Here is a 13,207-nt window from a genome sequence, read left to right as displayed (position 1 = left end):
AGAAATACCCAAGTTGAAGAATAATACATCTTTTTGTTCTGTTATATGCTTTCACCACTATATCTTTGGGTTTAAAACAAAACATTTAGGATAAAAGTTACTAAAATTGGAATTGTGCAAGTTAACTTAAGAAACTTCATAAAGGAATTTCACTAAAGCAGGAGTTGTGATAGATTCCCTTCCCTTCTTGATTCTGAAGCAGCTCTCTCAAGGTAGAATTGTTAAGTGGTTCAAAAGACCCCCTCCACCCTGTTTCTCCCTCTAGAATCTCTATATGGGAGAAATGTCTTGATAATTGTCTGGCTATATTTCATTTTAAGTACCTGTATTTTTCTCCCTGTATGTTGCTTAATTCAATCTTTCAAGATCATACTTATCCCTGAAAGAAAAAAATCATTAAAAAATCATTCTGAAGAAAAGTCATGACTTTAGACATGATTTAACTCATAATGACATTTTACTTTCCTTAAATGGACTCCACCTTACTTACTTCAGTATACTTGAGAACTATAGATCATTCTGGAATACACAAAACTAATAGTTTTAAAAACTGTTTTGACAGGCAAATCACACATTTAGGTAGAACTGATAAGACTTATAATTTCTCAACTTCTCACATATATAAATCACACATTCATTCTGGTCAAAACACGCTCTTCAAAAAATAAGTTTCAGAAAGGAGTTTCTCATATTTATGAATGGAAATTTAATGTTCCCAATTAACTATTTTTAAACATTTGCTTAAAAGGCATCTATTTAAGCAAATGTATTTGGAAATGATGTCACATAATTTCAAGGTCAGAATACCCTCTCCTGTCCCCCACTCCTGTTACTCTCTTCCATGGACAGAGAGATTACGTATAGACATTCCAAATAAATAATTCAGAGTTCAAAAGCATCAATTTACAATCAGCATAGACATAAGTACTCATAATTTCAATGTTTAGCTTGTTTCCAGTCTTTTCTTTGCCATTCCTTTAGAGAGGGTCAGTAAATTTGGAGACTATACATATCTCTACTATTATCCCCCCTCATGTTTAAAACCTTGACTTCTATCCAATTTCCTTTGCTAAGTTAAGATTCTTCATTATTTCAGATATTCTCTATTTTATTTATTTTTTTAAGTTTATTTATTTGAGAGAGAGAGGAAAAAAACTCGAGTGGGGGAGGGGCAGAGAGAGAGAGGGAGAGAGAGGGAGAGAGAGAGGGCAAGAGAGAATGGCAAGATGGCAAGCCAGCTCCATGCTCAGCACACAGCCTGATGCAGGGCTCGATCTCATGAGCATGAGATCATGACCTGAGCCAAAATCAAGAGTCGAATGCTTAACCAGCTGAGTCTCACAGACACCCCCAGATTCCTCTCTATTTTAAAGTTGACATATAGGGGCATTCTACATAAAGTAGGGAGTATTACTTCCTTGATTTGGTGGAATTTGTTTTTAAAACTTGCAGAACATTATGTGGATCTCAAGTAGTTGATGTGCCCAGGGATATGCAAGAAGATCAGAGGATAGAGACATTAGCAGAAGGGAAAAAACCCAAATAGTATCCATTAAGGGTAGCTCTTAAAAGATCATAGCACCACCTGGCAATATCATGCAAGAACAAGATCTGGTAATAGGAAATTCCTAATCCCTAAACGATGATGTAGACTCAACAGAGTCCATGATGAAAACTGTGGCAGGCATGGGATACATTTGTAGGGAGTGTGTGGAAACTGCTTCCCACCACCAAAGCAGCCTCCTGTTGGATCAGTGGACAGATGAACTGCTTATATAGTGCATACTAATGGAAAGGACCCTCTGCATATCTACACAAAGATGTGCACTATGATTATTATTCAGTTACTGTTCTATGAGTTCTACCGTAGGTAATAAGAAAGAAAGAATAAATATGTGAAAAGATATCATTAATGGTAACTTAGAAAATGTAGAGTAATACAAATTGTGTGATTCCATTAAAAATATATATGTATAATATATATGTCATAGAAAACAATTTACTTTTTGATAGTGGGATGGGGAAATATACACTTGTATTTTTCATTTTTGATTCTTCGATTATTTGCACTTGTGAATATGTATGAATTTTGATAATAAAAAGTGGAAAATTTTACCATTCTACTTAATTCAGAAGTCCTTAGACTATAAATAAAATAGCTCTATCTTTCCTTTTTTATTTTATTTTAGAGAGAGTGAGTGATGGGGGAGAGGGGCAAAGGGAAAGAGAGAGAGAGAGAGAGAGAGAGAGAGAGAGAGAGAATCTTAAGCAGGTTTCATGCTTAGTGAAGAACCCGATGCGGGACTCATTCCTATGACCTTGGGGTTATGACCTCAGTCAAAACCAAGAGTTGGACGTTCAACCCAGGTGCCCTGGTCACTTCATATAATCACTGTCAATTTTTTTTAATATTTCTTAATCAAACTGTATATATCTTTCACAGCAGAAGTATGAGCAGAAATTTTGAGTTAAGAATTCTGTAGCTTTTTTCTTTATATAAATTTTGGCTTTTATTCTTTCCTTTTTCTCTTGTAACTATAGGACTATGCATAGCCCAGGAAAATTCCATGATGAAGAATTAAGTAATCAGAATAGGAGATAATACCACAAAGAAAAATACAACATTCACAATAATGAAATTTCATGCAGCTATCAAAATTATGGTTTAAAATCATTTTAATTATATGAGAAAAATTTCAAAATACAATGGTTTGAAGTATGAGGAAACCAAATCATTTATGCAGTATGATCCCAGCTACATTTTATTTTTTTATTTTATTAAAAAAAAAATTTTTAATCTTTATTTTTGAGAGAGAGAGAGAGAGAGAGCGAGTGGAGGAGGAAGAGAGAGAGGGAGACACAGAATCCGAAGCAGGCTCCAGGCTCCGAGCTGTCAGCACAGAGCCCAATGTGGAGCTCAAACCCATGAACCGTGAGATCATAACCTGAGCTGAAGTCGGACGCTTAACCAACTGAGCCCCCCAGGCGCCCCCCAGCTACATTTTAAAATTAAAGTGTGCTGGGGCGCCTGGGTGCCTCAGTCGGTTAAGTGTCTGACCCTTGATTTTGGCTCAGGTCATATCTCATGATTTATGGGATCGAACCCTGTGTGGGGCTCTGTACTGACAGCTGGAGCCTGCTTGGGATTCTCTGTCTCCCTCTCTCTATGCCCCTCTGCAACTTGTGCGTGCTTGTGCATGTACTCTCTCCCTCTCTCTCAAAATAAATAAATAAACTTAAAAAAGAAATTAAATTAAATTAAAATGCGCATAGGAGGAGGAAGACTAGATAAAAATGTTAACTGTGATGATAGGACAAATCACATGTTTTCTTCTTTATACTTTTTCCTTAGTTTCCGAATCAAATTATTTCTGAACAAGTAAAGGAAAAAGTACATATTTAAAACATGTTAAACAACAATAAAACATAGACTCAAGTAAATAAACGTGGTCAGAAATGAGAATGGAATTTATGAGTGTGAAGTAAAGGTAGGAAGATAGAGGCAATTCTATGCTGAGAGGCTCTATTTAGTAAGAGGGCCTCATATGATTTATACAGAATGGGGTCTTGAGCCTGTACATTTGTTTTTCCAGCATCCAAATAAGGGGCTTTCAGATTGTGTTGAGAAGCCAAAAAAATGCAGAAGATAGATAATCTTTAGTTAGAGCCCTAGTCTCTGCAGGCAGCTGTCCCTCTCTTGACAGAGCTTCAGTAGTGGAGCGCTCCTGCAGGCATATCTCCATCTTGTCAGCACAGAGAAGAAAATAAAACTGCAGGCATCTGAGTTACTCATAGGGAGCTAAAGCTAAATAAAGAGGAGACAGGGTGGAGGTGGGTGGTGATGGCATGGATCCTAAGCATGGCTTTCAAAGCATAAATACTTATGCTGCACAGACTATCTACAAACTGGGGATGTAATTGAACAGACAGCATGAAAAGACAGGAGTCTTCACTGGAGAAAAAATAAGACAAGATAGCCACACCCTGTATGATCACAAACCTCTTACATATACCACATTTAAAGCCGGGGTCTCAGAAAACAAGCTTGTCATCATCCACTCCATTTCCTTTTTTCTCCCTTACTTCTGTCATATTACTTAAACAAAGAGGCCATTAGACTGAGGTGGCTCTAATGCCCGGGTAGTCCACCTAAGCATACCAAACTCTAAGCCTGTAAATGCTTTGAGGTTGCAAAATTGAAACCTAAGGACATCCAGTCACAAACAGCCAACTAGGCTTTTTAAGCAAGAGCCAATCAATAATTTCCTTATCTTGCTTCTAGAGGCTCTCTATATAAGTCTTTACCTTGGCTCCTGTCATGGAGTTCTCCTAGTCACTTCTGATTTGGCACTATCCTGTTGGAATGGATAAATGCTTAAATAAACTTAAAAATTTTAATATGCTTCAGTTTTGTCTTTTAACACTTCTGTTAACCTTACCTCCATTGTCCCAATTCCCAATGCTCAAACATTTTGTCTCCTCTGCAAGCATCTCATATATATAATTGGTCAACAAATCTTGAAGGAGCTAGGTATGCAACATTTCACAAATCTAGTCTCATTTCTGTTACATTGCCATTATCCTCATTTAGAATCTTGTTTCTCATGTGGGCTCTTGAAAGCATCTCTTAGATATCCCTATTCAATCTATGTCATATAATCAGTTGGTCAAAACACTTGATTCAATTCTTGATTTTCTCAAAAACTTGTGATCTCTTCTTCTTAGCCAAAGTTGCATTGTTGTGTGATACTTGTTATATTCTGTTTGTATAATTGTTCCATTCCCCACAATGCTGTTAATTTTTCGAGGGCAGGGATATATTGAATTTATCTTTCAGTCCTCCATAATGCTACATGTATTTAAAAGTCATAAAAATAGGGGTGCCTGGGTAGCTCAGTTGGTTAAGCATCTGACTCGTGGTTTTGGCTCATGTCATGATCTCAGGACTCATGAGTTTGAGCCCTGAATCTGGCTCTGTGCTGACATCGTGGAGCCTGTTTAGGATTCTCTGTCTCCCTCACTCTCTGCCCCTCCCCCACTCACACTCTCTGTCTCTGTCTCAAAAATAAATAAATAAACATTTAAAAAGTCATAAAAATAATTGTTTCATGTAAAAGTGGGCCTTTGGTATATAATTATTAACTTAGCTTCCCTATCCTCTTACCTCAATTCTAAGAAACTCCTCCTAAAAGCATGCCTTAAGTAAGAGAAATAAGGCTGATGCTTCCTCTTGGAACCATAAAAACTACATCCTGAGCACCTGTTTCCCCCCATATCCTCCATCAGTGGTGGAAATACATTAATGTGCAGTCCACCCAAGATACTGAGGTTAACAAAAGACTCTTAATGATAGAGAAAAAAGTATGGGTTGACTATGGGAGGTGGGTAGGAGATGGGCTAGATGGGTGATGGGTACTAAGGAGGGCACTTGTGATAAGCACTGGGTGTTGTATGTAAGTGATGAATCACTGAATTCTACTGAGACCAGTATTGCACTGTATGTTAACTGAAATTTAAATTTAAAAAGGGGGGGAAATCAACTTAAAAATACTGAATTATCATCCCTTTTCCATAATTGCCTGTTTGCTGGAAAGTGTTAGCACCTCTATCTCTGTTGGGGATTGATGCCCATGAAGTGTTTACTACTAGGCACAAGTAGATGCAGATCCTGCAATTTGATAGACCCAAGTTCTTTATTTTATTTATCTATTTTTTTAGAGAGAGAAAAAGAGAATAGAGAATGAGTGAGGGAGAGAGAGAGGGCAAGAGAGAGAGGGAGAGAGAGAGGAGGATCATAAGCAGGTTCCATGCTCAGTGTGGAGCCCCATGTGGGGCTCCATCCCATGACCCTGGGATCATGACCTGAGCTGAAATCAGGAGTTGGACACTCAACCGAGTCAACCAGGCGCTGTGATAGACCCAAGTTCTTAACTGCACATAGTTCTGGACTGACTGCTATTATCCTGTCATTACCACGCAGGATGCTCTGCTTACTTTCCTATAAGCTCTTTGCCCTGCCACTAGGAATCTCTGTTCCTCACGTTCTCTTCCACTCTGCCATTGCCGGTGGGCCAGGATTCTGCAATAGAGTTGAATCTCCCTGCTCTTGCTCCAGCCGTGGTTGGAGGTGCTCTCATTATGTCCCTGGAAGCTCATTCTTTCAAATATTCTTATTTTAGAAGGCATACCTGTGTTACAGGATTTTGCTGTTCTACCAAAAACTCAGTGCAACCTTTCTCTCAAGGGAAGGGCTGGGATCTGGATCTTTTCTACAGATCAGTGGGTTGGGGGACTTAACAGAATACCTCAAATAGACTCATGGCTCTTTGACTTTCAAGTATATAACTCAGACAGACCATTATATGTATTAAACATTATGATAGTGTGTGTTTGGGGGGGGGGTAGTTTGTTCTTCTTAGCCTTTGCTTTTAGCCACTAATATAGTCCCAGACTTCCAAGGTATATAAGCAAGTAAGTATAGGATATTTAGTTATGACCATTCCTCCCCCCCACCCCCCACCTTTTTTTTTCTTCCTGGAGGACAGACACAATAAGGCCCATATGTTTGCCTAGTACTTTTCAGGTTATACTAATGAGAAGGAGTTGAATAGGAAAAATGGAGCTCTGATCTAGATGAAACAAAAGTCAAAGCTTTTTTGAAGATGGCAGAATACTAAAACATAAGGATAATAGAAATGCCTGAAAATGAAGAAGAGCTTCCAAAACAAGACAAGAAATCTCAATACCTATTGACAAAAGTAAAACATTAGTATAATAACAAATTAAAGAGCTTAACACCATCTACAAAGAACAAAGCTACAGAAGCCAAACCCTAGAGGGAATCTCTGCAGTGTGGTAGATGTTGAGTGGATGCATTTTCCAGCCACATAGAGACATTAAGGGGGCAGCCACATAGATCCAGCTAGAGTTATGTTCTAATTTACTGATCCCTATTTCCCCTGGTCACAACTGACCGGCCCAGGACGAAGCATTACATCCAAGCTAGGTCAATCACAGTCCTTTCTCTAGACCTTTGGTTCTCAATTAGACATGATTTTGCCCCCAGGGGACAGTTGGCAAAGTCTGGAGACACTTTTGAGTGTCACGAGTGGCATCTAGTAGGTAGAGAGGTCAGGGATGCTGCTAAACATTTTAAAATGCACAGAACAGCCCCCTACAGCAAAGAATTAGCCTGTCCAAAGTGTCAATAGTGCTGAGACTGAGGGGTGCCTGGGTGGCTCCGTCAGTTAAGCATCCGACTTCAGCTCAGGTCATGATCTCACAGTTCGTGAGTTCAAGCCCCACGTTGGGCTCCGTGCTGATAGCACAGAGCCTGGAGCCCACTTTGAGTTCTGTGTCTCTCCCTCTCTCTCTGCCCCTCCCCTGCCCCTGCCCCTGCTCACACACACACACACACACACACACACACACACACACACTCTCTCTCTCTCTCTCTCTCTCAAAAATAAACATTAAAAAAAATTAAAAAAAATAGTGCTGAGGCTGATAAACTTCACAGTTGATTGAGCCTTACCCAGACTGCTCCTCACATGGATACATACAGTTTAAAAATTGGGTGAAAAATATTTCCCTGGTATGTGATGGTGAGATGGGGGAGCTTTAAGTTTTACTTATTCTTGACTCACAAAGAAGACATTGCCTAGGATTCACAAAAACATTATAAGGATCTAAGTTGTAATTCAGATAAATTGTTTGGTAGAGAGTTTGGTTTATTTATTTTTTCTTATGGCTCTTTCTCCACAGCATTCAATATAAGAGACTGTGTTGAAGCATTAACTGAACCGTTTTTACTGTCAGTTCTAATGAATCCCTTACTCAATCTGGCATCCAGTAATATGGAACCAGTTATTTCAGTGAAGACTATAGCCTATTCCTCTGCCTATGGTGCATGATGGAAAAAGATGCAAAGTTAATTTAGGGTAAACTTCTGCTCCACCAATGATATTACATTAACAACAACAACAAAACTCAGGTGTGTATGGAAGTAGTCTCATAGGAATTGGGGAAATTTTCTTTTTCTTTTCAGAAGTGCTGGTACCCATTACTAGGATACCTACCTGAGTCTTTATTATGATGCTACAGGGTTCTGGGATGTGCCAACAAAAAGGGACCGATGAACAAACAATATCAGAGCCACCAGTAAAACGAAATAAAAGTATGTAAGATTATTTGCAAGAAGGGTTTTCCAGGGCAAGAAACAAAAAGACAAGAGTATGTATATATATATATGCATTTTTTCAGAGGTATTTAAAAACTTTTAAATGCTTTATGATTGTGATTTGGGCGTGATTACACAGAAGGCAGAAAGAGACAAGGTGTAGATCTAGTGTAGATACACGTCACCATCACAGCGGGAATTTAAAGGAGGCTTAGTGATGTAGAAAAGAGCATTAAGGCCAGTGTATGTGACCAGACTTGTCAGCAGTTTGTCTGAATGTAACAAGGAAGATTTTAAGACAGAGCCTCTTGCCCACTTGAGAGTTGTGCCTCTTACAACTGTAGCTGTTGTGTCAAAACAGCCACATCACCATCATAGTGCCTGGTTTGCTGGATTGTCCAGCTCAACCAAAACCCAGGGGAGGAAACAGAGGGCTTCTGAGATGGAAAGTACTGAAATGCTTAGGGGAAACTCAATGATATCTGGAGGGAGATATATTTCTGGAAAGCATTAAGCACTGGAAAAAGCTTATATAGATCATACTGGGGCTACTGAATATTTCTGTTTTATTTCTGTTTAACTTCCCAGATGTCCAAGAGGGGTAGAGATAAAATAAAACCCACAGGTAAATAAGTCCTGAATGTTACATTCAGCTGCAATGGATTGGAGAGAGTCAAACAAATCATTGTTCTTCTGTTGGGGATGGCAGTTGAGCTGCATGTAGGAACTTATCTAGTACATATTTCAATGTTAGAGTAACTCAACTGTTGTTGCAGATGTGTTCTCAAACTTAGTAGGTACTGTTAAGAAGAATGGGGGTGAACAGAGGACAAATAAAAACATTTTTCTGGTCAGGTAGTAAGCACCAAACACCTCCTGTGTCCAGAGTAGGGGGTTAGGGGTGTCTAACATGTGATCTAGGGTGAGAAGCTGTTGGGCATATAAACCTTTAATCTTCCCTGAAGGTGTCAGAAGCCAAGGCCTTTCTGATAAGGGGGTATCACTCACATCTTTTACATGGCTCTGAGTCAGTATTACATGGATACTGAGTCAGGTCTCAACAAGATGGCCCTGAGCAAATGAATACTGATCCCTTTTATTGTGTTATGCTGCACCATCCTTATGGCTGTATGTAAACTTGGAAACCAGAAACATAGCTCTTCTATCATTCCTCTCATTGCCACTTCTTTTCCATCAAAGATTATGCTTTCTTGGCCCACAGTTGAGGGGTTATCTAACATGCCATGCCTGCCAGGCATCTTGTTAGGTACCACTTCCTGGATGGCTTTGCTGTGATCAGAGGAACCAGGTTGCACTTGAGTCAATGGTTGTTCTCCCCCACCCTCTTATGGCTATAGGAACCCACAACCCTGTGAAACAAATCATCTTGGAGCATCATTACAACAGACCTTTGGTTAGTTCTCACAATGTGGACAGACTCAGGTTTCTAGTGTATTGTTCATTTGGGCATGACCCATTACAAAAAAAAAAGAGGGGGTCATCTCCTGCTTCAGTTCATTTTTGGGTATGCCATTATCCTATCGCCTCTGGAACCCTTGGGATGCTCTTTTGTTGGGTGGTCATAAACATGTCCTTAACCTATGCCTCGTTTCACAGTCTGGGAAGAGGATACACTATAGTCATGAATTCACAAGTCTTATCCTTTTGTGAACAAGACCAAGCACTGCTGTGGTGGGTAGTGAAGATTGACAGTGTTGATTTTAAACCATACTATTTTGGACTGAGGAAAGCATAAGTGTACCCCCACCCTGGGGCTATTTTGTATTGTCCTGATTTCTAGGATGCTTAGAAAACTAATGTTCATATGCTCCTGCTTGTGTATTGTCCATTGTATGAGGAAAGTTAACAGTCCTTATAGGGACTTTGTGTCCAGTGGAACCAGAGTGATTGACTCATCCTGGTTTTCCCATGAGTGTCCCTACTTTACCACCGAAAGTCTGGATCCAGGAAATTCTTCAGTCTCAGGCAAATCAACCTGGTTACCCATCCTGAATAAATAGAACTCAATATGGCTCTGGTCAAAGTGTATGGAACTAACAAGATTTATGAGGTCTAGCATTTTTTTTTTTAATTCAAGTTAACATACAGTGTAGTCTTAGCTCCAGGAGTAGAACCAGTGATTCATCATTCACATATAACACCGAGTGCTCATTCCCAAAAGTACCCTCCTCAATGCCTATCACCCATTTAACCCATCCCCCCCAGCACCCTCCAGTCTGTTCTCTATATTTAAGAGTCTCTTATGGTTTGCCTCTGAGGCCTAGCATTTTAAAGAAACTTTATATAACTCTAGGTAAGTATGTTCATCGGCAATCCATGCTGTAAAAAATGAGGCTTCCATTTCTAAACCATGAAGGGCTATATTGTGAGGATATTGAGTTAAACCACTATGAGATTCATTCAACAACTATTGAGTACTTAGTATGTGCCAAGAATTTTTCTGAGTATTAGAAATAGATAAATAATCAGAAAAAAAGTCCTTTCAGAGAACAAATTTTCAGGAATACAATCAGAGGCAGGTTGGCATGCATGCTCTGAATGAATTGTGGGCTAAATGAGCATAATGGTCAAACCTTCCCGATACAAATTTGGTGAGGAAGACTGGGAAACCCACTAGCAAGATGTTTTCATGTTTTGAAGATATATCCCAATGTTTTCTAATCTTGATTGTGCATCCTAGAAGAAAAATGTTGGGCATGAATGTTCAATATCTGAATATTTATAAATAGTATACATGTTCTACTATACTAATAAACATATACACAAAAATAGAAATAAAGCCTGTCCTGAGTTACCCCTGAGATATTGCATCCAACTTTGTTTTTTTTAAGTTTTAAAAAAGTTTTTATTTTGAGAGAGAGAGGGAGAGAGAGAGAGTGCACAAGCGAGCATGAGTTGGGGAGGGGCAGAGAGATAGGGAGAGAGAATCTCAAGCAGGCTTTGCACTGTCAGTGCAGAGCCCAATGAGGGGCTTAAACCCACAAAGTGTTAGATCATGATCTGAGCTGAAATCAAGAGTTGGACACAACTGACTGAGCCACCCAGGCTCCCCTGCATACAACTTCAGAGATGACTAATATATTCTATGTCAGTTCATAGATGATGTGATAATGGCTTCTGGAAGAATGCAAAGAATTCTGTACAGCTCAGACTACCTGCACTTCACACATATTTCACCATAATATGTGCCCTCCTGGGGCTTCAGGATTTGCTTGACTATGTACATGATCATTGTCATTACCAAAACATGCATCCCTCAGTAGAGAGCTGGATCTTCCTAACATGTCCTTAAGTATCAGAGTATTACCAAGCAAACCCAGAAGTGAGCGCTACCTTGGGAGCAAGTCAAGGCTGACAGTTATAAAAGCCCCAAGTCAGCAGTTGGCAAGTCTACTGTCAAGGCTAAGGGCATGCTAGCACAATTTTGACAATTTGGGAGACTTTAATTATAGTGCAGGGAAGAAACCCCCCGCAAAGCATCTTTGTTTAGCACAAGGCTTTTCTAACAGGTGAGTCAAAAGTGGGGGGAAAAATGAGAAGTTGTACTGTGAGCATGTCATTATTAACAATTTGCTATACAACCTATCATGACTGAGTCCTTTGTTTCTGGATCATCTAATTTGGGACAAAGCTATTTTGTGGTGGGAAAATAAACTTATGGAAAATTGAGAAAAGACATTGTTAGTGGGGGAAGGTTTCTTTCCCATGCCTCTGGTTTTCAGAAGAAGGAATTTTTCCCTAAACCCTCCAGCTCTAGGCCTTATTCCTCCTTATGTGAGTTAACTGAGTTTGGGAGGGAACTGGGCATGTTTGCCTGGCCCTGACATCCCTTTCGCTCTAGGGTCCTGCCCGTTGGTGGTGAGTAGGAGCCTTGCTGGTTGTGTTTGATTCCATGGGTTTTCAGGCTGGACTGTAACTAGGTAAATCTAGTTCCAGAGTTTGGGAATGGGGAGTCCTCTTTTGCCACATATCTAAGCCATGTACTTCCAACCAAGCTTTGTTAGTGAAATTGGTTTTTCACCTCCGTCTGCTTTACTCCTTCAAAAGTTAGTCAGGGCCTTCTAATATCCCAAAATTTATTATCAGAGTTTCTTTATAAAACTGTACCTGTGAGTGTTCACTTCTGGCAGTCATTGTATAGGGAGTACAATGCAGTTTACCTAATGTCCAAATTAGAAAACAGCTATGGAAGATTATATGAAGAACCAATTCCAATGAATTATGAACATAGTGAGTGTGGGTGTGTAATGGACAGAGCCTATGGCAAGAGTATAATTCAACAATGCTTTCCATGTCCAGAATGTCCAGAATTCCAGAATCGTAAAGGATTCTGTAAACATTGTTCAAAATGTGCCCTGCCAGGGAAAGAGAAACCACATCACAAATGTGAATTCTAAATACGTAGTTCTTTTAAAAAACTACCATAACTAATTATAACCATGTTGGCTCAGCAAATATATCCCCATTAGGTCATCTTTTTTTCCGGAAGCATAATACCACTAAGAACCCCTACAAAATATTCTCTTGGTAGGCTTAAAAAGTTCCTCCCCTGGTAAGTACTGCCTGAGAATCAGCCTTATGCAAATGCTTTGCAGGCTATGCACATCTTACATACTTAGGGAAGGAGTATCTTATATACTGAAGGAAGGGGTATAATATTCCAGGACACAGGTGCTAAGCACTGTAGTAGAGTAACTTGGATATACTAGAATTACTTATAAAATCATCCCCGCAACAACGAAAATCCTTACCATGTGTTACTTGTGATTCTTAAAGATAATCCTCACTTGAAGGGAAATATTTCTCTTTTGATATACCAGGCTAGTATTACAGAGAGAGCAAGAGTTGATTTAAAAAATAAATGGAGGGTTAGCATTGCTAGGAATTTACCCAAGGGATACAGCAGTGCTGATGGATAGGGGCATTTGTACCCTAATGTTTATAGCAGCATTTTTCAACAATAGCCAAATTATGGAAAGAGCCTAAATGTCCATCAACTGATGAATA

At 39.4% G+C, this 13,207-nt stretch overlaps 1 long non-coding RNA gene across 1 annotated transcript; it reads left to right on the top strand.

The window, feature by feature from the left end:
- Window positions 1-8,168: 8,168 nt before the first annotated feature.
- Window positions 8,169-9,930, top strand: LOC122199164. Its single transcript, XR_006193390.1, has 3 exons — window positions 8,169-8,232; window positions 8,768-8,804; window positions 9,797-9,930. It is a non-coding gene; the product is annotated as an uncharacterized LOC122199164 (long non-coding RNA).
- Window positions 9,931-13,207: the final 3,277 nt, after the last annotated feature.

Source organism: Panthera leo, chromosome D1 (genome assembly GCF_018350215.1).
Source record: "Panthera leo isolate Ple1 chromosome D1, P.leo_Ple1_pat1.1, whole genome shotgun sequence".
Classification (NCBI taxonomy): Eukaryota; Metazoa; Chordata; class Mammalia; order Carnivora; family Felidae; genus Panthera; species Panthera leo.
The sequence above is the reverse complement of the archived record's forward strand: the minus strand, read 5'-3'. Positions and strand labels throughout refer to the sequence as shown.